The sequence below is a fragment of the Plecotus auritus genome (assembly GCF_963455305.1).
Source record: "Plecotus auritus genome assembly, chromosome: 4".
NCBI classification, from domain to species: Eukaryota; Metazoa; Chordata; class Mammalia; order Chiroptera; family Vespertilionidae; genus Plecotus; species Plecotus auritus.
Window position 1 is genome coordinate 98,067,565 of NC_137775.1, and position 27,565 is coordinate 98,095,129.

At 39.1% G+C, this 27,565-nt stretch overlaps 1 protein-coding gene across 14 annotated transcripts in view; it reads left to right on the forward strand.

Annotated features, from left to right (window-relative positions):
* Positions 1–27,565, forward strand: part of FKBP5 (FKBP prolyl isomerase 5) — a 154,692-nt gene that overhangs the window by 40,794 nt on the left and 86,333 nt on the right. Inside the window, exon 3 of one of the 14 annotated variants that reach the window (XM_080664977.1) lies at positions 754–899. The exons of the other annotated variants lie outside the window; for them this stretch is intronic. The gene's annotated coding sequence lies outside the window, so the exon portion shown is untranslated. The remainder of the gene's footprint in view (positions 1–753; positions 900–27,565) is intronic. 14 annotated transcript variants of the gene reach the window in all.

The window sequence follows — 27,565 nt, forward strand, 5'->3', positions numbered from 1 at the left end:
GTACTTGGCAGTAGCGGGAAATACTGAGAATATATAACACATTTGTAGGACTTCCTAGTGTTTTCATGGCTAAAAGAACAGGTGTGCAGGTTTACCTTAAAACTCTTCTCCTATCCCTTGTCCCATTATTTCCTGGCCAAGATAGTTCCCATCAAAAAGCCACCTTTGCTGAAAGTGACATGATACTCTATTTTATTACTCTCCCCCTTCTTAAATATGTTTTTTTTTTTAATTTGTTTTTACTGATTTCAGAGAGAAGAAGGGATAGGGAGGGAGAGAGAAACATTGATGAGAAACATCCATCATATGCCTCCTGCATCCCCCCTATTGGTGATCAAGCCAGAACCCCGGCATGTGCTCTCACTGGTAATTGAACTGGTGACCTCCTGGTGTATGGGCCCATGCTCAACCAATTGCGCCACACAGGCCTGGCCCTTTTATTTGTTTTGTTAATCCTCATCCAAGGGTTTCTTTTCTGTTGCTTTCCAGAGAGAGAGAGTGGAAGGAAGGGAGAAGGGAGAGAAAGAAAGAAACATAGATGTGAGAGAGACACACAGATTGCTTGCCTCCCACACAAGCCCCAATCTGGAGTAGGGAGGGAAACGGCAGCCAAGATACATGCCCTTGACCGAGAATCGAACCCATGATCCTTCTAAGCTGCACTGGCCAGGGCTTTCCCCTTTCTTTACAGGCTCCTGGAATCAACATCCTATATAATAAAAGCCTAATATGCAAATTGTCCCCTCGACCCAGAGTTCGACTGCTCGCTATGACATGCGCTGACCACCAGGGGGCGGTGTGGAACATGGCGGGCATCAGCGATGCAGCACTGGCAGCAGCGGCAGTGGAGGCGCTGCTGGCCCCGACAAGAGCGGGACCATGGCGGGATGGTGGAGCAGGTGAGCGGGCGGTGCCAGGCCAAGGCGGATGCGAGTGGGGCCCGATCACCCAGCCAATCACTCGCAGACGGTGACCAGCGGCAGGGGGGTGGGGCTGCTGCCCGTCTCCTAGGCGCTGAGGGAGCCAGGTGGGGCCCGATGACTCAGGCGGAAGGGGGTGTCCCGGGGCCCAGGTGCTGCCCAGGGCCCAGAAGTCAGCTGGGACATGCCCTTCCGTGCCAGATGCTTGTGCTTTGATCGCTGGCCAGGCCTAGGGACCATACCTGCACATGAATTTTGTGCACCGGGCCTCTAGTATGTCAGAAAGATAGGAGACAGGTTATTTGGGAGGATATAAAATAGAAAAGGGAAAATACGTAATACCCATTGTACTTCCATTAGCAGTCATCTAGCCTCCAGGGCTTTGGGGCCTGATTCCTTTCCAGAGGGATTATAGTTTACTAGTATGTACTTGGCTTACTTTTGGTCAGTTTATGGTGATCTTTCATCTTTCTGCTCTTCTGGGAAATGTTTGCATTTCTTAACTGGTAGGAATTAAGACCCAATTTAAGATTACTGATTTTGGGAATAATATAATTATCTTATTGTTTCAGTTAGACCAGAATATCTTATTATTTTCTCCAATAGGAACTAGGATAATAAGGGGATTCTGAGATGCTTATGCAGAAATTATTTTAATGGTTAAGAGTGGAAAAGGGAAGAGAAAGATACACTATTTCTCGGAAGCCTAGTGTGGTAGGAATGGACACTGGGAAGAGATTCAGGAGTGTTGCTACTAAGTTCCTATCTGATCTTGGGCAAGTTAAAGTTATTTAACCTTTCTGAGACTTGTTTTAATTGTAAAATGAGTGGGTTGGATCAGATAGTATTTTAAGGTCTTTTTGTAGCTCTGAAATTCTAAAATGAGTGTTTTCTCAGGGGGAAAAAAACCCTCCTCTAGTGTTTATAATTAATGGTTTTTCAGTGGCTGTTTTATGTACATATTTTTTTTGGTTGTTTCCACTACAGTTTAGGAAAAGAAATAATTAAAGGAGTCAGCATTCAAAAAATTGATTCGATTTTAGAGTTTTCATTTATGTGTCTGCACTGAATTTATTCTGAACTCTTACTTTCACCTATTTGTGTCCATTTCCTGCCTTTCTCACTTTTTTATTGTCTTTGCTTTACAGAGGAACTTTCATATCCCTCTTTTCATTGCTTCTCCTTATCATTTTTTTTTCTTTTTTTTTTTTTTTTTTCTAGCTGGCTTTCATTGTCCGTATTTCATATGGGCATGGAATTCATTCTTTAGACCCTTGAGTCTGATCTATCACTAAATTAAATTTAGACATTGAAATGGTTGTTAGGATTAACGGAACCCTTCTGCTCTAATACAGAAACTGGAGAGATGAATCCTAGGGTAAATGAAGTGGGAGAGCTGAAGAGAGAAGAATAGTGTGCAAAAGAGTTTCCAAGAATTTTTGGATTTCTTTTTCACTTAAAAGTTAAAATATGTAAGTTTTGATAATGGTGACTCTACCAGTGATATCAAAGTTTGGTCTAGAAGTCTTAATGGGTTGTGAGTTTCTTGAGGGTAACAGCTATAACTCTAATTCTGAATCCTTAATGTTCAGTATAGTGCTGCAGAGTAAGAGTAAGTTAGGACTGATTCTTCAAAGTGTTTTGTGGTTGGCTGGAGATTAAGAGTATGGCATAGATTCTTAGTAAGACTGTCACTACCACTTTCTGATATTTGGGCAAGCTAATTAGCTTTTCTAAGCCTCAGTTTCCTCCTCTATAATACTGGAGAGGGGGCAATGTTAATTCCTACCACAGGGTTATTGTGAGGATTAAATGAGATAATACATATAAAGTACTTAACCTGGAGCCTGGTATATATCTTCGAGCCATAAGTATTAAATGCTATCATAGTTTTATTAATAAGCACTTCAGTGCCCAGATGGTAAGTTCTTTTATGCTCTGAATAGTGTTACATAATAAATAAGACAAGATCCTGTTTTTAGAAAAGATAGAACATATGCACAAAAGATAAATAACAGGCTAGGTCCCATGGTAAATGGCAAATTAGTGGTTTACTTAAAGATTCAAGAGGCAGGAATAATTGCTAAGCAGATGAGAACTTCAAGAAAGTGTCAGAACTTGATTACCCTGAGCTTAGAAGGACTAGTTGGCAAATTAAGACAATAGGCTCCTTGGAGCCAGACTACCGGTGTTGGAATCCTACTCTGCTACCGTGTAATCATAAACAATATATTTACTCTCCTTCCTAGGATTGTTGAGGTAATTAAATAAGTGATTACCTGTCAAGCACTTAGAATGTGCCTCAAACATGGTTAGAGTATGATAAACTATTATTATAAGGTGAGAGAAGGGAAAATGCGTTTCAAATAGAACATTGAGTGATAATGAAGGGGAGATAATCCTTGATTTGTTGAAATGATGAAGCAAAATTGGCTGGAGGGAATAATCTGTTGGAAAATAGTAGGTAATGGTATCAGGGCAGAATTATGGATGATTAAGCCAGGAAGTATGACATCTTTCCCTATGTACTGAGGGATCTTGGGAGGATTTCTTGGATGATTTGTGAAGTATTCTTGTGTTACAGATAACATTTCTAAGTCTGCAACTCTAGCATTTCTCACTATCTCACCTAACTTCAATATAACTGAAATTTCTGTTCAAACGAATTTTGACAATGAAGCTCATGATCTTTCCTAAACTGTTATGCCTTTTTAATTTGACAATTTCTTTTTTTTTTTTTAATGTTTTTGTTTGTTTGCTTACTTTTTAAATCCTCACCCGAGGGTATTTTCCAGTTGATTTTTAGAGTTCAAGAGAGAGGGAGAGACAGAGAGAAACACATCAATTGATTGCCTCCTGCGTGGGCCGACCAGGACTGTTCAGGGGAGGAGCCTGCAATGGAAGTACTGCCCTTCTGCAGAATCAAACTATGGAGTCCCTAGGCCGAGGCTCTATCCATGAGACAAACTGAGTAGGGCTAATTTGTCCATTTCTTTCTGTAAACGTGTCCATTTTTTTCCCTCCAGTTTAGTGGGTTGTTTCTACTACTGTTTTCCTTTCTGTCCTTGAAAACCCCAGTCTGAATCTTAAATCACCAAAGCCATAAAGTGGGAAGGGCCAGGTAGAGGAAGGTTGGGAAATACCTTCTAGTGCAGCCCTCTTGTTTATAGATGAGGATCTTGAGGTCCAGAGGAAGGAAAGTCAGGTGGTCAAGATCCACAGCTAATTAGTAAGCAGGCCTGTATCTTCCTGAGCTAAATAAAGGCTGTTTTTTAATGTCATCTTAGTGTGATTCTCAACCATCTGAATTATAGTAGTACTACCAATAATTTTTCTACTAATGTTACTAAACACCAAGATAAAAAGTAATTTTACCACCATTAATAATGTGATAACAACTCACTCTTCTTAATGAGAAACCCATGATTACATTTTTTTGACGAGCATTACTGTTGTAAAAGTAACATTTAAAACCAAGACTCCAAAATCTGCTTTAAGAAGAAAGGGTTTATTTCTTTCATTTTTAGAGCTGTAAATTATAAATGTACAGTCGTAGTGTCATACATAAACAGCATTCTCAAAGTGGGCATTTTGTTTCTATTATGGCTCTTTTACAAAGTGATTTACAGGACAGTAAGATTAGCATTAAAAATTAGGGAATGAAAAAAAAAAAAAATTAGGGAATGAGCCCTGGCTGGTGTGGCTCAGTTGGTTGGATCATCTTCCCATGGACCAGAAGATGGCGGGTTTGAGTCACAGGGCACAAAGCCAGTTTTCGGGTTCAATCCCTGGTTGGAGTATGTGCAAGAGGCACATTGATGTTTCTCTCTCTCTCTCTCTCTCTCTCTCTCTCTCTCTCTCTCTCCCCCCCCTTCCTCTCTCTAAAGTAAAACAAAAATTTTTTTTTTAATTGGGAATGATTGTACTTCCACCTCACAATCCCTAACCCTGTACTTCTATTACAGTAATTTCTAAGTTTTCATCTTCTTTATTCAGTCTCTTACACTTAAATATATGCCACACATAATGGTGAGAAACTTATTTAAGCCTCATTGCCGTCTACATTGTTTTCCTACCTAGATGCAGTGTGATAGAATATCTTAGAAGCTCTAAGCTTAGGGTCTGTTACTCTGTTTGCTGAGTAAATATTCCCTTTTTACAGAGCAGGTAATTTTTTCTCATATATAGATAATGTCAGTTCCTAATCACCAAATTACTATAACAACATTTTTATTCCTTTGAAATGTATTGTTTTAATCCTGGCAAGATGCCCTTCCTACATTTTGAAAATTTGTGTGTTGTACAAGTGTTTTTAGACAAATTAAGAATTTTATTGTGAAATAATTTTGCAACTGGTAATCACGTTCTATATTCTTTCCTGTGATTAAAGAAGGAAAAGTGGCATGGATTACATAAAGATGCTCCTGACCTCTGCTCATCCTGCCATACTTCTTAAAGAAAAACAGGCCTCAATACTAGGTTTATTTTTACTGAAATAGTAATTTTAAAATGATTTTTAAACACTGTGAAGTTGAATTGTATAGTCCACAAATGTCTATACAAAAAAATAAAAATTCCACGTCCTTAGTGCTTTGTAGCAGATGACTTATTTATATTTCCCATGGCTCTGTTCCTTTTTCTGAAGGGAGAAGGGGATTTTTCTCTCTCTTATGATCTGTTACTTTCATATTTGAATGATTACTCTTTATAACAGACTTTTAAAAAATATTTTTATTGATTTTGGAGAGAGAGGAAGGGAGAGGAAGAGAGAGAGCAAGAAACATCAATTGTTTGCAACCCAACCAGGGACTGAACCCAAAACCTGGGCATGTTGCCCTGACCTGGGAATCGAACCTGCAACCTTTTGGTGCACAGGGCGATGCTCAACCAAACTGAACCACTCTGGTTGGGTTTTAAATGTTTCTTTATGCAGAATTGTTTTATTGTTGTTTGAAAGAAATCTGTTATTTATGAATGGTTGTTAGCTTTTCCTTCTAAATTTATAAAATAACTAGAGGCCTGGTGCATGAAATTCATGCACTGCGGGGGGGGGGGGTGTCCCTCAGCTCAGCCTGCACCCTTTCCAATCTGGGACCCCTCGAGGGAAGTCCGACTGCTGGTTTAGGTCTGATCCCTGTGGACTGCTGTCTCCCAACTGCTCACCTGCCTGCCTGCCTGATTTCCCCTAACCGCTTCTGCCTGCCAGCCTGATCACCTCCTAACCACTCCCCTGCCAGCCTGATTGATGCCTAACTGCTCGCCTGCCAACCCTATTGCCCCCAACTGCCCTCCCCTGCCGGCCTGGTTGCCCCAACGGCCCTCCCCTGTAGGCCCAGTCGCCCCTAACTGCCCTCCCCTGCCATCCTGGTCGCACCCCTAACTTCCCTCCCCTGTAAGCCTGGTCGCCCCTAACTGCTCTCCCCTGCAGGCCTGGTCCCCCCCAACTGCCCTCCCCTGCTGGCCTGATCGCCCACAACTGCCATCCCCTGCCGTCCATCTTGTGGTGGCCATCTTGTGACCACATGGGGGTGGCTATCTTGTGTGAGCGCATGATGGTCAATCTACATATTACCTCTTTATTATATAGGAGGCTAAATTTTGCTGTTAACTTTATTGTTAGAATATTAAGTTTTTTGTAATTTAACTTTCTTAGGTATAAGTCCTGCAATTCTCATATGTTGAGAAAGAAAGGGACAATTGCTTTGTGTCACTTTCATTATATAAATTTGGCCACCTTGCTGCTTCTATTTATTACCATTTTCTGGTTTTTGTTTTTAGCTCCTGGCATTAGAGTGTTTTATTGTTATGTATTCTTATAGACTGTAGTTCTTGTTAAAAAAAAAAAAAAGTGTTTATTTCTCATTTCTATCTATCTATCTATCTATCTATCTATCTATATGTATATATAGATATGTGGATTTCAGAGAGGAAGGGAGAGGGAGAGAGAGATAGAAACATCAATGATGACAATCATTGATTGGCAGTCTCTGGCACGCCCCCCACTGGGGACTAAGCCCGCAACCCAGGCATGTGTCCTTGACTGGAATTGAACCTGGGACCCTTTAGTCTGTAGGCCAATGCTCTATCCACTGAGCAAATCTGGCTAGGGCCTCATTTCTATCTTTAATATGATTACGTTCTAGATTTTCTTTAATTCATGGTATATTTTTGCTTAGTTTTTATCTAGATTTGTCCATTTGGGTTATTTTTCCCCCATCTTCATATTGTTTTTGTGCATTTTATTAATATCTCCTTTTATTTCCATTTAACAAACATTTAGTATTACCATATATGAACGTTTTCATGTATATGTGTGTGTGTCTATAATTTCTAAAGAAGTATGACTTAGTATCTTTCTTTTTTAAAGATTTCTAAACTATTTATTTATTTATTTATTTATTTTTAATATATTTTATTGATTTTTTACAGAAAGGAAGGGAGAGGGATAGAGAGTTAGAAACATTGATGAGAGAGAAACATCAATCAGCTGCCTCCTGCACACTCCCCACCGGGTATGTGCCCACAACCAAGGTACATGCCCTTGACCGGAATCGAACGTGGGACCCTTGAGTCCGCAGGCCGACGCTCTATCCACTGAGCCAAACTGGTTAGGGCAGATTTCTAAACTATTTAAGTGTTTTTTTTATACCTATGGTCTGCTTTGCATCTAAGAATGTTGAAAACAGCAATAAGATTTTTAATTCATTTTATGTGAGTTGTTTTATGATGGTTACCTAGCTTTTTGCCAGACCAATTTTGTTAGTAAATTAAAAGCATTTAAAAATTATAAATCTCCTAATCTAGTGTCCCAAATTTAGTACTTGGTTTTTATCCTGTGTCATTTTATCATTCTTTTGTTTTAGAAACTTGCCAGTGGCCTTTCTAAAAGTACATCATGAACCATGTTAAATAATAAACTTTAAAAGAAAAGAATTAAGATACATATTAGAATCTACATATTACATAAATATAAGTTAACAGATTTTGTTTAACAGTGATGTAACAGATTATGCAGTGATATGAAGATAAAATTTTTTAAATTGTTAAATTTCTTTATAATTTGTATTTTATTCATTGCAAGGGTTTGATAGTCTGTAATTAAAAAGGCTAGGACCTTTAAAAACAAAGTCAGAAAACAAGCATAAATCACTTGAGAAATAATGAGCAGTTTTAAGAAGGAGTGCAAAGAAATCTTTACATCAGTAATCTGAGGCAAGATAGTTTCTGTACTTGAACATTAAATTTAGCTATGAGCTTCCTGGCAAGCAAGAGAAAAAAGGAAACAGGATGGGTTTCATAGTTATTGTCTGATAAAGAGAGCCTATCAGTTTTTCAGGAGAGAGAAACTTTTTCTGAATGCTATGTTATAAAAGGAATATGTTATGTGACTACTTATATAAGGAATATAATTTATGTTTTCTATTTTTATAAAATTTTAAGTTTCTGCTGTTGTTGTGTTGTCATGTACCAATTATAAGGACTGTAGTTATATTTGGTCATATTAAGTTTATGTCTACTCTTGTCAGAAGTAGAAATAGCATGTCTGGGGTATGTTTATGTATTGCCTCTAGAGTTGTAGCCATTGACGAAGAGGAAACTGAAAGTTCAGAAAATGTATTTAGACTTTGTGGAAAAAATATATATGATATTTAACTACTGAAATCCATGGCCATTTGAAGATTAAAATTTATATATGCGTTTAGTTAGGGATGAATATTATAGATTCTTATAACAATGCTGTCAGATGCTTAAATATGATAATAGATACAGTATGTGCATTGTAGTAAGGAAAATTGTGCAATGCTAGAAAAAATTGCAACAATTATATGTGTTCAGCTATACGCTTTCAAGAAATAAAACAGCTGGCACATCAGTTGAATTCTTCAAGGATGTCTTATTTCCAGAGAATTACAGTTTTGATTTTAGTTTAGTTCCAGGGAAGGGGAGGTCCCTCTTTTACAAGATGGCCCATTTTACTCTTACAAGTCTCATGGTTAAATTTTATTCTCATATTGAGTTGAACATTGTTTCCCTATAATTTATTAGTACATCTATAGGTTTCTTAGCATTGAAAAGAAATTAATTTATTTCTTTTATTTTATTAATTTTTTATTGAGGTAGGACATTGATATTATGGTATTTTAGGTGCCTCAGAAAATACTACTCATAGGCATCTTTATAAGTTACTAAAACTTTTTCTGTCAGAGGAGTTGTGATGTATGTATATGCCTGGTAACCTGTATTTTTCTTACTGTTCTTATACTTCAATTTTTTAAAAAAGCAGGGTGTGGTTTAATTGGATTAAACATTCTTATTCTTTAAGACAAGCTGAAGTTTTAATAGCTTCTTTATTTTTATTTATTTATTTATTTATTTATTTATTTTTAATAATTCTTTATTGTTGAAGGTATTACATATGCTCCCTTTTTTCCCCATTAACCCCCTCCAGCCCGCCTCCACCACTACCATCCTGCCCCCAAGGACTTCAGCACCTTATTGGCTGTGTCCATGGGCTATGCATATATTAATAGCTTCTTTAAAATGGGAGTTTCTGATAGTGTATTTTTTTTTTTAAATATATTTTATTGATATTTTACAGAGAGAAAGAGAGAGGGATAGAGAGTTAGAAACATCGATGAGAGAGAGACATCGATCAGCTGCCTCCTGCACGCCCCCTACTGGGGATGTGCCCGCAACCCAGGTACATGCCCTTGACCGGAATCGAACCCGGGACCCTTGAGTCCGCAGGCCGACGCTCTATCCACTGAGCCAAACCGGTTTTGGCTGATAGTGTATTTTTGTTGCTGTTCTATTGATCTATATCAATAAAAGAAGTAACTTTGGAACTTTTCAGTGTTGTATTAAATGAACATTCTATTTATTATAAGGTGTTTTTTTTTTACCGGATTTTGAGCAGCAGTTTTACACCAGTAATTATAATTGTATTAGAGCCTCATTAAAGTTAGTCTCTTTTCAGATTGATTTGGGTTTGGATCTGTTAGGGTCATGTGTTCACCTCTAAACTATTGTGGCCAAGGGAGTGGGAAGTGCTGACTGGCAGAGATTGGGGTTTGGGGTCCACCCCAAGAGGTGAGGATCGTGGTTCCCCAATGGAAAGTCCCAGAATGTTTTCAGCAGAAGGGGGAATGGGCTTTGAGCTGATAACAACAAGGAGTCTCAAGGCCAGACCATAATTGGTATCATATAGTGGGTTAAGGAGCCTAACTTTACCCAGCAGCTGTCTATTGTTGCAATAGCTAGTTCTTTGAAGGACAATTTTTACTTTGTTCTTACTAAGTAGTACATGTTTATTTTATGAAAACTTAGTAAACACATATAATCAGTGAAGAAAATAAAACTTTCCTGTAACCTTTTTTTTTGTTTGCTTTTGAATGTTCTTAGTTAATTCCCTTAAACTGCATTTAATATCTAGCTTACTTAGTTATTTGAAGGGGTGCTTGTTGAACTATTCTTTCTACAAATTTTGCTCCTAATAATTTTTTAAATTAATTATGGAGGAAATACGAGTTAATAATGTTAAAGCCTTTGTTTGATGTAATTATCCTGTTAATTATATCTATTTTCTAGGAAACCATAGTTATAATAGTCATAATGAGAGCACCGCCCTGGGGAGTCAGAGTGGGTTTTACAGGGGAAACAGGAAAACTGAAGACCAAAGCCCTGTGTGAGCTCTTTGGCAGGCGGGAAGAGGTCCTACTTGTTTACCATTATGTCGTTATCATTAGGCGCAATGCCTGACATATAGTATAAAGTGTTCCATAAATAGTTGTTGAGTGAATGGAGGAGGTTCTCATTAAGCATTTTGATAGCTCATATTTCCTGTACTGTGGACAATCAAGATAAATTATACTCATCTAAAGTTAAGAGCCTTAAGAAGAACAAAGTTAGAGGAATCACAATACCAGATTTCAACTTATACTACAAAGCCACCGTAATCAAAACAGCCTGGTACTGGCACAAGCACAGGCATATAGATCAATGGAACAGAACAGAGATCCCAGAAATCGACCCAAGCCATTATGCTCAATTAATATTTGACAAAGGAGGCAAGAGCATACAATGGAGTCAAGAGAATCTCTTCAATAAATGGTGTTGGGAAAATAGGACAGATACATGCAAAAAAATGAAACTAGACCACCAACTTACACCATACACAAGAATAAACTTAAAATGGATAAAAGACTTAAATATAAGTCATGAAACGATAAAAATCCTAGAAGAAACAATAGGCAGCAAAATCTCAGACATCTCTCGTGGCAATATGTTTATGGATACATCTCCTAGGGCAGTGGTTCTTAACCTTTCTAATGCCACGACCCTTTAATACAGTTCCTCATGTTGTGGTGACCCCCAACCATAAAATTATTTTCGTTGCTACTTCATAACTGTAATTTTGCTACTGTTATGAATCGTAATGTAAATATCTGTGTTTTCTGATGGTCTTAGGCGACTCTGCTAGCGGTTCTCAACCTGTGGGTCGTGACATTGGAAAACACAGATATTTACATTACGATTCATTAACAGTAGCAAAATTACAGTTATGAAGTAGCAACGAAAATAATTTTATGGTTGGGGGTCACCACAATATGAGGAACTGTATTAAAGGATCACGGCATTATAAAGGTTGAGAACCACTGTCAGGGCAAAGGAAACTAAGGAGGAAATAAATGGGATTGACTACATAAAAATAAAAAGCTTCTGCACAGCGAAAGAAACGATCAACAAAACGAAAAGGGAGCCCACTAAATGGGAGAACATATTTGGCAATGATACATCTGATAAAGGGTTAATATCCAAAATATATAAGGAACTCAGACAACTTTATAGAAGGAAGACAAACAATCCAATTAAAAAATGGGCAAAGGAACTAAATAGACACTTCTCCAAAGTGGACATACAGATGACCAACAGAAATGAAAAAAATACTCAAAGTAACTGATCATCAGAGAAATGCAAATTAAAATGACAATGAGTTATAACCTCACATCTGTCAGAATGGCTACCATTAACAAATGACAAGTGCTGGCAGCGATGTAAAGGAAAGGAAACTCTAGTACACTGCTGGTGGGAATGCAGACTGGTGCAGCCACTGTGGAAAACAGTTTTCTCAGAAAATTAAATATGGAACTGTCATTTGACCCAGTGATCCCACTTGTAGGAATACTGGTGACCCGGTGCACATTGAAAGGAAATTAATTAGAAGAAGGCCGGCGGGGTGAGGTGAGACTGGGCAAAATGGGCCAGGCATGCCCTGGAGCCAACCTCCTGTGTTCCCTCCCCTGCTGGTTGCACCTGGGGTGGCGCTGTGGCTCAAAGGGCGTCTGCAGAGTTAGCGGGGTCCCTCTGGCAGGTGGGGTCCTTTGGCCTGGCCTGCGGGGATCGGGCTGAAACTGACTCTCCGACATCCCCTCAGGGATCCCAGACTGCGAGAGGGCACTCTGCAAAGTTGCTGTCGTACAGGGTGTGGAACACAAACACAAGTGTGCTGTAAACCAGATTCGGGGCCAACAGTGCCCCAGCAACAACATAACCCATGGACGAAGGTGGAAATGTGCAGCTCCGTGAGGAATTGGGCTCCCTCCTCTCTGGTTTCAGGGTGCGTCACCCAAGAACCACCCCTGCCAAATCACTGCAGTTTGGCAACTCCTGTATTGAGCATCTTCCCCCTGGTGGTCAGTGCACGTCATAGCGATTGGTCCGATGGTGGGAGGGACACTTAGCATATTAGCCTTTTATATATATAAATATCCTAAGAAACCCTAAATACCAATCAGAATGTATGCATCCCTATGTTCATAGCTGCACAATTTACAGTATCTAAGATCTGGAAACAGCCCAAATGCCTATCAGTAAATGAGTGGATAAAAAAGCTGTCGTACATTTATACCATGGAATACTATGCAGCAGTAAAAAAGAAGAATCTCTTACCCTTTGAGACAGCATGGAGGGACCTGGAGAATATTGTGCTAAGTGAAATAAGTCAGAGAAAGACAAGTATCACATGATCTCACTCATATGTGGAATCTAAGTAACAAAATATACAGGTGAACAGAGTGGATCCAGAGACATGGAAGCATGTAACAGTGCGGAATCTCAAGGAAGGCGGGGAAGGTCAATGGGTGGGAGGTAATTAACCAAAGACCTTGTATGTATATATGCATGGCCCATGGACTCAGACAATGGGGTGGTGAGGGCCGGCGGCGGGCTGGAGGGGGTCAATGGGTGAAAAAAAAGGGTCATGTAATACTTTCAGCAATAAAGGATTATTTAAAAAATAAATAAAGAGCTTTTGCTGTGCTTAGCCTTTTCTTTTTATAAATGAAAATTTAATAAACTGATTATCTTTTTTTTAAAGATATGTACATACACATATACGTAAAATGAAAATCCCTTGTTTCTTCCCCTGAATCCCATTCTCTAGTTTAGCTACGATTAATGGTTTGGTATATTTTTTTCTAGACATCTTCTTGCATTTACAAATGTAAATGCATTTTCCTTTTCTTTTTAAGACAGTGCTTTTTTAAAAAATATATTTTTATTGATTTCAGAGAGGAAGGAAGAGGGAGAGAGAGATAGAAACATCAATAATGAGAGAGAATCATTGATCAAGCTGCCTCCTGCACACCTCCTACTGGGGATGGAGCCTGCAATTTGGGCATGTGCCCTTGACAGGAATCAAACCTGGGACACCGTCAGTCCTTGGGCCAATGCTGTATCCACTGAGCCAAACCGGCTAGGGCTAAATGAATTTCTTGACACAGAATAATGTACATTCTGTTCTATAAGCTGCTCTCCCCTTTATGCCATTCTTAAACATCTTTCCATCTCAATTCATATACAGCTGCTTCTTTATTTTTAATTTTTGCATAATATTCCCTTATGGGGATATATAATAGCCCTGTAAAGAAATTTCAATTGTGTCCTATTTTTAAGAACTCTTACAACAATGTTGTGTTGAATATTCTTCTGCATAAATTTTGTTTGCTTCTGTTAGAAATAAGGCAAGCCCCCAAAATCAGGGGTCCTAGTAAAACACAAAGCATACTCGGGAGCCAGAAGCAAGGTAAATAAATACCTTTTTTTAAAAAAAAAAAATTCTATATTGTTTAAAGTATTACATAAGTCTCCTTTTTGCCCCATTGACCTCTCCCAGGCCACTCCCACCCCCCAGCACATGCCCTTACCCCCCTACTGTCTGTGTCCATTGGTTATGCTCATATGCTTGCATACAAGTCCTTTGGTTGATCTCTTAACCTCCCCTCCTCCCCTGCCTTCCCTCATAGGTTGGATGATCTGTTCGATGCTTCTATGACTCTGGCTCTATTTTTGTTCATCAGTTTATGTTGTTCGTTATATATCACAAATGAGTGAGATCATGTGATATTTATCTTTCTCCATCTGGCTTATTTGCTCAGCATGATGCTCTCCAGGTGCATCCATGCTGTTGTAAATGGTAAAAGTTCCTTCTTTTTTATAGCATCATAGTATTCCATTGTGTAGATGTACCACAGTTTTGTTTTTTTTAATATATTTGTATTGATTGCAGAGAGGAAAGGAGAGGGAGATAGAGAGATAGAAACATCAATGATGAGAAAGAATCATTGATTGGGTGCCTCTTTCACGTCCCCTACTGAGGATCGAGCCCGCCACCAGGACATGTGCCCTGGACTGTAATCGAACCTGGGACCCTTCAGTCCACAGGCTGATGCTGTATCCACTGAGCCAAACCAGCTAGGGCTGTACCACAGTTTTTTAATCCACTCATCTGCTGATGGGTACTTAGGCTGTTTCCAAATCTTAGCTATTGTAAATTGTGCTGCTATGAACATAGGGGTACATATATCCTTTCTGATTGCTGTTTCTGGTTTCTTGGGATATATTCCTAAAAGTGGGATTATTGGGTCAAATTGGAGTTCCCTTTTTAATTTTTTGAGGAAGCTCCATACTGTCTTCCACAGTGACTGCACCAGTCTGCATTTCCACCAGCAGTGCATGAGGGTTCCTTTTTCTCCACATCCTTGCCAGCACTTGTCATTTGTTGATTTGTTGATAGCCATTCTGACAGGTGTGAGATGGTACCTCATTGTCATTTTGATTTGCATCTCTTGGATGATTAGTGATTTTGAGAATGTTTTCATACGTCTGTTGGCCATCTGTATATCCTCTTCTAAAGTGTCTATTTAGGTCCTTTGCCCAAGGCAAATATCTTTACTTCTGTAGAAGGGTGTGCATGCACGATGATCTGTCCCTTACTCTTGATTGGAAGAGCTTAGGCCAGGGGTGGGCAAACTTTTTGACTCGAGGGCCACAATGGGTTCTTAAACTGGACCGGAGGGCCGGAACAAAAGCATGGATGGAGTGTTTGTGTGAACTAATATAAATTCAAAGTAAACATCATTACATAAAAGGGTACGGTCTTTTTTTTTTATTTCAAACATTTTAACAAGAAGAATGTAAACACTAATTATTATAATTTGAAACTTCAAAAAATGGAGGAATCATAGCACAATAACATACCTTATATTGAAGATGGCAAAGGCAAAATAAAATTGCCTAACAAAGGAAAGGTACAAAAGCCTTTCAAATTAAACAAATATAATAAAATAATTTAAAACTAAAACAAATAGAAAAGAACAAAATGTGTAAACAGTAAATTAAACATTTTCTTTAGTGCAACTTCCAAATTATGCCCGGGACGTAGATGTAGATGGCAATGTAGACTGGGTTGAAAGGTTTTTGGTCTTTAAAACATCAACTTCAGTGGGAACAGTGTTGTTGGTCTCCTTTTTAGCTAATGCTCTGATACTGTGCTCTCCAGGGGCGTGTCTCCCTACATCACCACGATAACGTGTCTACGCATTCCCAGGGTGATGTCGGGGGACGCGGCCGCGGGCATTACAAGGAGCCTCTGGAAGATTGAGAGGTTGTTCCTTCTACTGAATGGGCGAATATAAATCCGCCCACTCAGAAGAAGGAGCTGCGGCCGTGTTTCCCGACGTTGCCATGTTAACACTGCTGCTGGTGAAGGAGCGGAGGGGAGAGCAAGAGAACCCTCTGCTCTTTCGGCTCCGTGGGCCAGATAGAGCAGCCAAACGGGCCGGATCCGGCCTGTGGGCCGTAGTTTGCCCACGGCTGGCTTAGGCTCACACAATCCTGCGCAATTGGCTAATTTAAAGGGAGTAGTTGACCTTTGCCGATTCAAAATGTCGGCTCAAGGGGGGCTGCAAGTCATGGAGCCAAAATGGCAGCTGCCTAAACTCCCTTCTTTGACAGAAAAGATTACTTGTTTATTCTCACACTTCTATGAGAATATCTATGGTAATTTCCTGGAAGTGGTATTGCCAGCTAAAGGAAGTTTGTACTTAGCCTTTTGATAGATATTGGCAAATTCACCTTAAAAATATTTTACCACTTTGTACTCTCTAATGTTCACTAAGGATATGGGGTGTTATTTTCTGGTAACTGTACAGACTTTCATTTTGGAAGGGTTCAGCTTTTGAAAATGGATCTTTCTCATGGTAATTGAGATGTTCAGAAGACAGCAGGTTCAGTCATATATATTCCCATTGTCTGATGTAATTAGTTGAAATCTAGTGGAAGATGGTGGACTATATTCCCTATAGACCTGTGGTGTGTGTTGCACTGATTCAGATATGGAAGATACTGGTTTTCTAGGGGTTTGTTTCCTAGAATGTTTAACATAACTAGTGACAGTCTGAAGTGGTAGAAGACCCTGAGTGCTGCTTTGAGAAGTCCGGATTTGTTGTGCTGGGGAACCATTTAAAGTCCTTCAGGTGGGGAGTGTACTGCATGAGAGGTCTACTGGCAGTATGTATGGAATGAATGGAAGTGAGTGAATAGGCTGGAGTAGGCATGTCAGTGGAGAACTGTGAGAGTTCAGGAAGGAGATGAAGAAAACTCAGAATATGATTAGAACTGTGGAATTGGAAAGCAAGATAATAGAAACACAATGAACAGTTGGCAGGTCCTGTTGATTAAATGGAGAAAATTAGATTAAAGTTGTAAACTTAGGAGAATAGTCAGATAATACAATAATGAAGTAGATATAGAAGGGGCCAATTTTGAAAAAAACTGATTTTCTTTTAAAAATCTAGGGATGTTGCCTGACTGGTGTTGCTCAGTGATTCGAGTGTCGACCCGAGCACCGATTATTAAGAAATTAATAATCTGAGGAGTAGGAAAAGAATCGGGAGAGACTTACTGAGACCTCACTTTCATTCTTTTACTCTACATATGATACTGTATTTATTGGGTTAAATGGTTTCTACTGGAAAACATGTTCTTCCTTTGGTAGTGATACCTCAGAAAATTTTGATGGGTTATTTTTAAAATGGAGTTAATTTTATTCCTGAGGTTGAATATTTACTTGAAAAAGCGTCTTAGAAGAATGGTTTTGGTGTTATATGCTATGTTCCTTCTGACTTCATAAAATCTTTTCAGCTTGTTTTAGTTCTATGGTTCTTAAACAAGAAAAAGTTGGCCCTGGCCAGGTAGCTCAGTTGGTTAGAGCATTGTCCCAATATGCCAAGGTTGCAGGTTTGATCACTGGTCAAGGCACATACAAGAATCAACCAATGAATGCATAAATAAGTAGAACAACAAATTGATGTTTCTCTCTCTTTCTCCCTCCCTTCCTCTCTCTCTCAAATCAGTAAATAAAAATTAAAAGAAAAGTTACAGCTCATTGTTTGATAGATAAAAGTTCAGATACCTTTTGTATTTTAATTGATCATTTAAAAAATGTGTCCTGGCTTTTGAAACTTGGCTAATAACAAATGATAAGAATCCATATCTTGCCGAAATCGGTTTGGCTCAGTGGATAGAGCGTCGGCCTGCGGACTGAAGGGTCCCAGGTTCGATTCCGGTCAAGGGCATGTACCTTGGTTGCTGGCACATCCCCAGTGCGGGGGGGGGGGGGGGGGTACTGGAGGCAGCTGATCGATGTTTCTCTCTCATCGATATTTCTGGCTCTCTGTCCCTCTCCCTTCCTCTCTGTAAAATATCAATAAAATATATTAAAAAAAAAAAGAATCCATATCTTCTTAGAAGGACATAGTGTGAATTTAGAGTTTTTACTATCTTAGTGCTTTTTAGAATGGCGCGTATTCACAGGATCAATCTAGAGTCAAAGTCAGGAACTTGCAACACTGCCAGAGAGTCAGCAGGTGAAGTGGTTAGAGTGCAGGCCTAGGAGACAGTCTACTTGGTTCCACTGCTCACTGGAATGTTATGTTCCTTAATTTTGCCATCTGGAAATAGCAATAATAGTTCCTACATCATGATTATTGAAAGAATCTATCATGAAACTTACATTATGGTAAGGAGGTGCAGGCAGTAGACAAATATATGTGCCAGTTGGTAAGTGAAGGGAAAAAATGGTAGGGCTGATTGCTCTCATTTCTTGCTCTTTTTATATCATGTAATAGGGGAGGACTCTCTGAGGAGGATGTATTTGAACAGAGACCTGAAAGAGGTCGAGGGAGCAAACTGTGGGGCTATCTGAGGGGAGAGTTCCAGGCAGAAGGAACAGCAAATGTAAAAGCCCTGTGGAGGGGCATATTGCAGGGTGTAGCAAGAAGGCCAGGGAAGCAAAAGCAGGGTGAGTGAGAGGAGCAATGGGAAATGATTTTAGAGATGGCCACTGACCAGCATATAGGGTTTTAAACATAAGAAGGACTTTGGATTTTATTCTGTGGAAGATGGGAAGTTGTTGGAGTGTTGCCAGAGCAAATTTTTTTAAGGCAGTCTGGTTGTCACTTCTTTTCTTAAAAATGCTTCAGTTCTCTATTTCCTTTAAAATAAAGTTCAAATGGTTTATTTTGGCACACACAGTCTTCATAGTCAGGCCTCGGCCTATTTATTTAGCATCATCGGTCTCCTTCCTGCATGGACCCTTCACTTTAGCCAAATCGGATTATGTGCAGTTCCCTGGATAGGTCATGATGATTCGTGTTTTCGTGTCTTTCTGCATATTGTTTGTCCTGTGAGGAAACCCTCCCCCTCAGCTCACAGGATCATTGGCTCTGTTTTAGAGGGTCCTCTTTGTGCTCTTAGAGTGCCCTGTGCCTTGTTCTCTCACCATTCCCTTCCCTGGCCACTTTGTACTCAAGCCATGGAGTTTTGGAACATGTTGCGTTCTTTTAACCAGCTTTGATTTTACTCTTGCCACACCCTTGCCAGTTGAAATTATGCCCATCCTTCAAGAACTAGCTCAAACACTGCCATCTTTTTTCTACCCTTATACTCCATAGCTCTCATATACTTAATCATAGTGATCTTAAATTAAAATTTTTCTTTGCCTACTTCATGCCAAATCCTTAGTCTTACTCATTTCAGTTTTCATTGTAGCTCCCAGAAGCTTGAAAACCAATGGTTTTCTAATTATTCTATGAACCCTGCACACCACGAACATCTACTGAATGTGAAATCTGGGCCAAAAGCAGCAAAAGTGGACAAAGTGGAACATCTGTTAATTTAACAAATTTACTAATGTTGATGATGGCATGGTTACTCTGGTTCTCATATTTACTGTTGGTACCACATTTCAAAATGTAGTTTGGCAAAATGTATTCAGATACATAAATATTCATGGTTTTTGACACAGTGACACTACTGAAAATCATAAGAAAATAATACAAACTATAATGACAGTTATAAATGTTGCTAATGTTGAAAGTTTACTATGTGACAGCACCATGCAAAGTTCTTTACATCCATTATTTAATTTAATCTTCAGACTCCCAAGAGGTGTAAATACTGTTAACCTCATGTTATAGATGGGGAAATTAAGTGACTTACCCAAGATTACACACCTGCTGTGTTGTCAAATCAAGATTCCCACTGAAGCAGATTGTTTGAAGAATCCATACTTCTTAATTATATGATATGATAAAAGCCTGGGTACAAAAATGTTCACAGTAGTGTTACGTAGAATAAATAAATTGAAAGTGATATATATCATGAATTTTATGCTCCATCTATTCAGTAGAATAATTTTTATAACAATATTCACTTCTGTAAAGTTTATAAGTCTGCGGTTTCCAGTATAGTCACAGAGTTTTACAACTGTTACCAATATCATACTTCAGAATATTTTATCAACAAAAAAAAGAACTCATACCCATTAGCAGTCACTACCGGTTCCCCCATTACCCTAGGCAACCACCACTCTACTTTCTGTCTTTATGGATTTGCTTATTCTGGATATTTCATATAGTGGAATCATACAGTAAATGTCATTTTGTGTCTGGCTTTCATTTAGCATAATATTTACTTCATTGCTTTTCATTGCTGAGTAACATTTCATTGTTTGGACTTACTACATTTTATTTATTCATTCATTAGTAGACATTTGGGTTATTTCTACTCCTTGGCTATCTATATATATAAAAGACAAGCGACTGGAACTACCAGTTGCTCTGACATGCGTGTGCCGGCCAACCGACCCGATGGGGATGGGGCCGGCCAGCCAACCTCCTGCGATGCCCCCACCTCCTCCCCCACCCCCACCCCTGGCCCGGCCCTGATTGATCAGTCCTGATCAGGGTAGGCCAGCCAGACGGACCCCACCCGTGCATGAATTCGTGCACTGGGCCTCTGGTTATAAATAATGCTTTTATGAATACTCATGTACAAATTTTTGTGTGAACATTTGTTTTTCTTGGAATTGTTGGTTAAATAGTAACTGTTTTAAGAAGAACTGCCAGACTAAGTTTTCCAAAGCAGCTGCACCATTTTATATTCCTCCTAGCAATGTGTGAAGGTTCCACTTTCTCCACATCTTTGTTAGTACTCGTTATTATGTCTTTTTGGGTATGGAGTGTTATCTCACTGTGGCTTTGATCTCCATTTCCCTAATGACTGATGATGTTGAGCATCTTTTCATGTGTGGTCATTTGTGTAACTTCTTTGGAGAAATGTCTGCTTGAAGCCTTTGCTCATTTTTAAATTGGGGTGTCTTTTTATTGAGTTGTAGGAGTTCTTAATATGTTCTAGATACAATCTGTTTTCAGATATATGATTTGCAAAAATTTTTTTCCATCTTGTGTGTTGTTTCTTAACTTTCTTTTTATTTTTTTTATTATTTTTTTAAAATATATTTTATTGATTTTTTACAGAGAGGAAAGGAGAGGGATAGAGAGTTAGAAACATCGATCAGCTGCCTCCTGCACACCTCCTACTGGGGATGTGCCCGCAACCAAGGTACATGCCCTTGATCGGAATCGAACCTGGGACCCTTGAGTCCGCAGGCCGACGCTCTATCCACTGAGCCAAACCGGTTAGGGCTTTCTTAACTTTCTTGATGGTGTCCTTTGAATCACAAAAGTTTTAAATTTTCATGATGTCTAATTTACCTATCTTTTTCTCTGTTGCTTGTGTTTTTCAGTTTCACACAAGAAACTATTGCCTGATTAAAGGTTAATGAAATTTACTCTGTTTTCTTGTAGGGATTTGATTTTTTTGAGGTCTTTGATCCATTTTGAAATACTTTTTATATATGGTGTGAGGAAAGTTGTCCAATTTTGTAAGCTTTGGCATGTGGAAATCCATTTGTCCCAGCATCATTTATTGAAAACTCTTTTTTCCCCCCATTGAATTGTCTTGGCACCCTTTTTGAATATTAGTTGACCATAAATCTAAGAATTTATTTCTCAGTTTTCAATTCTTTTACATTGGTCTATGTGTTTACCCTTATCCTAGTACCACACTGACTTGATTACTGTAGCTCTGTAGCAAGTTTTGGAACCCTGAAGTGTGAGTCCTCCCAGCTTTGTTCTTTTCAAGGCTCTTTTGGTTATTTTATTCAATTTTGCTGTGAACCCAAAGTTGTTGTAAAAAATAAAGCCTATTTTTTAAAAAGTACCCCTAAATTATAATATTTGGATTATGGTGAATGTTTTTCCTTACCTCCCCAAATCCTGTAATATATTGTACTTATTTTAAAAATTTAAGTTTTGGCTAATAGAATAATTTTTTAATTCAAGAGGCAGCCCTTAGATCTATAGCTAAAAACCAGAGTTACCTAACTTTCCAGGAAGAGTGTATGAAGGTGAGGAGCTGGGGTATAATGTCATTGTTAGAATGAGCCAGTCTCAGATTTAACACTCAGCTCTTTGAATTATTTCTCTCTCCAATGAGTTTCCTTCAGTTTCTTCCCTGCCTTCTCACACACACTACATTAAAAGCCCTCCCTCACACCCTAGCTTGGGACTTTTCTCAGAAATTTCCATAGGTGAAAATTTGGCTAATTTGTATAATTGCTATTTATAAATGGCATGAATGGTTGAGTAGCTTGAAAGCAAGGATCCAGACAGTGCAGTCTGAGCCACATAAGCCACATAGGTGGAAAGTGATTTTCAAAGGGGAAAAGGAAGTCATGCAAGCAGAGCTCTTTACTGCCTTCTCTGACCTCATTGTGTTCTGTCAATTTCTTTGCATCTGTATATGCTGTTTTCTTAAGAAGCATGTGCTATTTTATTTAAGGTCAGAGACCTGCAGGTGGTGGTGTTAGGGCTAGTTAAAAGTTTAAATGGGCCCTAGCCGGCTTGGCTCAGTGGATAGAGCGTCAGCCTGCGGACTGAAGGGTCCCAGGTTCAATTCCAGCCAAGAGCACATGCCTGGGTTGCGGGCTTGATCTCCAGTAGGGGGTGTGCAGGAGGCAGCCTATCAATGATTCTTTTTCATCATTGATGTTTCTATCTCTCTGTCCTCCTCCCTTCCTCTCTGAAATCAATAAAGAAATACATTTTTTTAAAAAAAAAAGTTTAAATGGCACACAGAGAAGCCAGCCCACGTGGCTTGGTGACAGACTGCTATTCGTATGTTTTTTGATGTTGTTGTTAATCTTCACCCGAGGATATTTTTTCCATGGATTTTTAGAGAGTGGAAAGAAAGAGAGAGGTGAGACGCATTGATTGGTTGCTTCCTGCGTGCACCCCAATAGGGGGCCAGGGAGTGAACCTGCAAATGAGGTATGTGCCCTTGACTGGGAATTGAACCCGAGACCCTTTGGTACATGGGCTGATGCTCTAACCAGTGAACCATAGCGGCCAGAGCTCATATGTTCTTTGTAAGTGCCACTATAGAGTGTGTCTGTGTTCTAAATAGTTTGGAGTTTTCTTTTTAGTTTAAGCAGTGTTACAATCTCAGTATATTTAAGTACTTTATAGGATTTGCATATTATAGGTGTCCATTTGAGATTTGTTCCAAAACAAAAGCAAATATTATAGACCTGCTAAAGACTATTAATACCAGTTGTCAATCACAAGCCAACTTTATAGCATGTCTGCCACAAGCCAACTTAGTAGTTCAAGAACTACTAAGATGGCCCTGGCTGGTTTGGCTCAGTGGATAGAGCATCAGCCTGTGGACTGAAGGGTCCCGGGTTTGATTCTGGTCAAGGGCACATGCCTGGGTTGCGGGCTCGGTCCACAGTAGGGTGCATGCAGGAGGCAGCCAATCAATGATACTCTCTCATCATTGATGTTTCTCTCTCTTTCCCTCTCCCTTCCTCTCTGAAATCAATAAAAATATATTTTAAAAAACTCAGTTTAAAAAAAAAACTACTAAGATGATTTTCACCGTATATTGTTCAGTTGAATTAATAAAAAAAGGGGGGGGGAGCTTTTAATTTAGATTTTTAAAATTTTATGGCATATTTATTAATGGCCTTTAGAAATGTAAAATACCAATTTTAACTTTTTATAAGGTTTAAAATAATCATTTTTTTAATGTATTTTTATTTATTTCAGAAAGGAATGGAGAGGGAGAGAGGGATAGAAACATCAGTGATGAGAGAGAATCATTAATTGGCTGACTCCTGCATGCCCCACACTGGGGTTCGAGCCCACAAACTAGGCATATGCCCTGACCAGGAATCGAACCGTGACCTCCTGGTTCATAGCTCAACCACTCAGCCACATCAGCCGGGCTAAAATAATACTTTTTATATAGGTTAAAGGAAAGAGGAGATACTGCCATTATCCATAAATCCAGCAATATGAATAAAACCATAATTTGATTGCTCTTTTTAAAATAAAGTATTTGCCATTTTGGGAGAGAGATTTATTGTCATCAGTTATAGGCTTTGACTTTTGTAATGTCATGGGAAAACTCTACCCTTCATATTTTAGACTGTTAAAATTTTTCTAAACAGTGCTTATTTTGTCAGACGCTTTTCCCCACTTGGAATTCCATCCATAATAGTTGTGTCTTTTTACAGTGTCTCCCTTTTTCTGGCTTAAAAATTTACTCATGGACTTGTGCTCCCAGTCAAGATGGAATAACAGATTGGATTTACTCTCTTGGCTGTAATCATATAACAAACAAAAACCCCAGAAAAAAAAAAAGTGAAGTTGTAAACACTGAACAACAGGCAACATAGGACAGTCAGTGATCCCCAAGAAAGCAGAAAGACACTGATGAACCTGCAATTATCCACACTCAATGCCTGGAGAGTTTCCTGGCTGCAGTGTAAGGAGGTGGGAATCCGGGCAGAGTCCATCAGTCTTCTTGAGTTGAGAAGACAGAGCTGGAGTCCAGGGAGGCCAAGGTGGCTACAGTTTGGAGAAGTGAGCTGTACAAGGAGAGAACTCCACAGGTCTGCAGCAAGTCCCTGTAAGTCTTCAGATAAGGACTCATAAGTGCATGGGCTGTGTGGAAGCTATCCAAAGCCGAGAAAGAACCACCCAAAAGAACTAGAGGGAACAAACCCTGATTCTTATCATGTTTGAGAATAGTTTATGTTCCCACCAGCCAAAGAGAAAAAACCTCATAAGTCACAGGATATTGGGGAGAGTCCTCAGAAGGGCATTGCCTCAGCAAGGGGGCAAATGGAAGCCCTAAATCAAAAACTACTCTGATTCCTTCTAACAAAGCTTAAAAACAGGCCTCAAAGTGGATCAAATTGTTTCCAAGTAACTTAACTGCATCCTAGAATAAAAGAATATTTAGATTTATGTGAAAATATTTAGCACTCACCAAGGTAAAATTCACATTTGGCCCCTGGTCAAAAGATAAGACTTGGAATGACACAGGAAAAATACAACCCATGAGGAGGAAAATAAAAAATGAAAAAATAGAAAAAGACCCAGACATGACACAGATGATAGAATTAGTGAACAAAAACATTAAAACAATTTTGACTATTTTCTTTTTAAAAATACATTTTTTATTGATTTTAGAGAGGAAGGAAGAGGGAGAAGAGAGATAGATAGAAATATCAATGATGAGAGAGAATCATTGATCGGCTGCCTCCTGCATGCCCCACATTGGGAATCGAGCCCTAGGCATGTGCCCTAACCAGGAATTGAACCGTAATCTGGTTCAAAGGTCGATAGGAAACAAATAGCAACCACTGAGCCATCCTGGCAAGGCTTGACTATTTTCCATATGTTCAAGAAAGTAGAGGAACGATTGAGAGTGTTAAATAGATATGAAATACAGTTAAAAGACCCAAAGTGAACATCTAGAGATGAAAATTGCAATGTGTGAGATGAAAAATATACTACATGGGATTTACAGCAAATTAGTGCAGGAAAAAAGATCAGTAAACTTGAAGCCATAGCAATACAACCTATGCAAGATAAACTCAGACAGGAAATAAAGACTAGGAAAAACTGAATAGAGCCCGGCCGGTGTGACTCAGTGGTTGAGTATCAACCCATGAAACAAGAGGTCACGGTTCAATTTCCAGTCAGAGCACATGCCTGGGTTTCGGGCTCAATCCGCAGTAGAGGGCAGCTGATCAGTGATTCTCATCATTGATGTTTCTATCCCTCCCTCTTCCTTCCTCTCTCTGAAATCAATAAAAACATATTTTTTTTAAATGAATAGAGTATTAATGAGCTGTTAGACAATTTCAGGTGGCTTAATCTATACATATAAAAGGCTAATATGCAAAGTGTCCCCTTGGGAGTTCGATGGGAGATCCCGAGTTCAATTGCTCTCTATGATGTGCGCTGACCACCAGGAGGTGGCATGGAACGAAGGAAGGCCCCAGCCAGCAGCTGGAAGGCCCCAATTGGCCCTGATCACCAGTCAGGTCTAGGGACCTTCCCTGTGCACGAGTTTCGTGCACCAGGCCTCTAGTATACATGTAATTGTAGGTTTGAAAAGGGGGGAGCTTTCGAAGACACAATGGCCCCAAATTTCCAATTTTATAAAAACTATAAGGTCAGAGATAAAAAAAAAAAAATGAAAAAGTAAACAAAGAACAGATGTGACAAATAGAAAACAAATAGCAAGATTTTAGATTTATGCTCTATCAATAATCACATTAACTATAAAAAGTCTAAGCAACTCAGTTAAAAGGCAGAGCTTAGTAGATTGGGTAAAAAAAAAAACAAGACTCAAAAGCAAGATTCAACTGTATGCTGTCTACAAGAAACCTGTTATACATATTAAGATACAAATAGGCTGCCCTGGCCAATGTGGCTCAGTGGGTTGAGCGTCATCCTATACACCGAAAGGTCACCAGTTCAATTTCCAGTCTGAACACATACCCAGGTTACGGAATGGATCCCTGGTCAGGGTGATTGTGGGAGGTGACCCATCAATGTTTTTCTCTCTCCCCCCTCTCTCCTTCCCTCCCCCCCTTCCTTTCTCTCTCTCTGAAATAAAAACAAATTTGTAAATACATACATAAACTTATTTTTAAGATGTTACAAATAGGCAAAAAGTGAAAGGTTGGAAAAGAACATTCCATGCCTAGTACTAATTAAGAAAGTTGGAATAAGTATATTAATTTCAGGCAAATTAGGTTTTAGAGCAAAGATTATTACCAGGAATAAAGAGTCATTTCATGCCCAGCCGGGTGTAGCTCAGCGGTTGAGCGTTGACCCAGGAATCAAGAGGTCACCGGTTCGATTCCCTGTCAGGGCATATGCCCTGGTTGCAGGCTCAATCCCCAGTGGGGAACGTGCAGGAGGCAGCCAATCAATGATTCTCTTTCATCACTGATGTTTCTATCTCTCTCTCCCTCTCCCTTCCTCTCTGAAACCAATAAAAATATTAAAAAAAAAAAAAAGAGTCATTTCATAATGATAAAGTGGTCAATTCAAGTGGAATTGAAAGCTCTAAGTATTTTTGTACCTAATATCAGAGCTTCAAAATACATGAATCAGAAACTGATAGAACTGAAAGGAGAAATAGATCCACAATTATAATTGGAGATTTCAATACCTTACCTCTCAATAATTTAAAGAACAAGTAGACCAAAAAAAAAAAAAAATCAGTAATTTAGATTTAAGCAACACTGTCAACTAATTGACATGTACATGACATCCTACCCAATACAGCAGAATATACATTCTGTTCATTTGCACACAGAACATTTACTAATATGGACCACATTATGGTCTAGAACCGTGGTCGGCAAACTGCGGCTCATGAGCCACATGCGGCTCTTTGGCCCCTTGAGTGTGGCTCTTCCACAAAATACCACGGCCTGGGCGAGTCTATTTTGAAGAAGTGGCGTTAGAAGAAGTTTAAGTTTAAAAAATTTGGCTCTCAAAAGAAATTTCAATCGTTGTACTGTTGATATTTGGCTCTGTTGACTAATGAGTTTGCCGACCACTGGTCTAAAAAATAATGTCAATAAATTT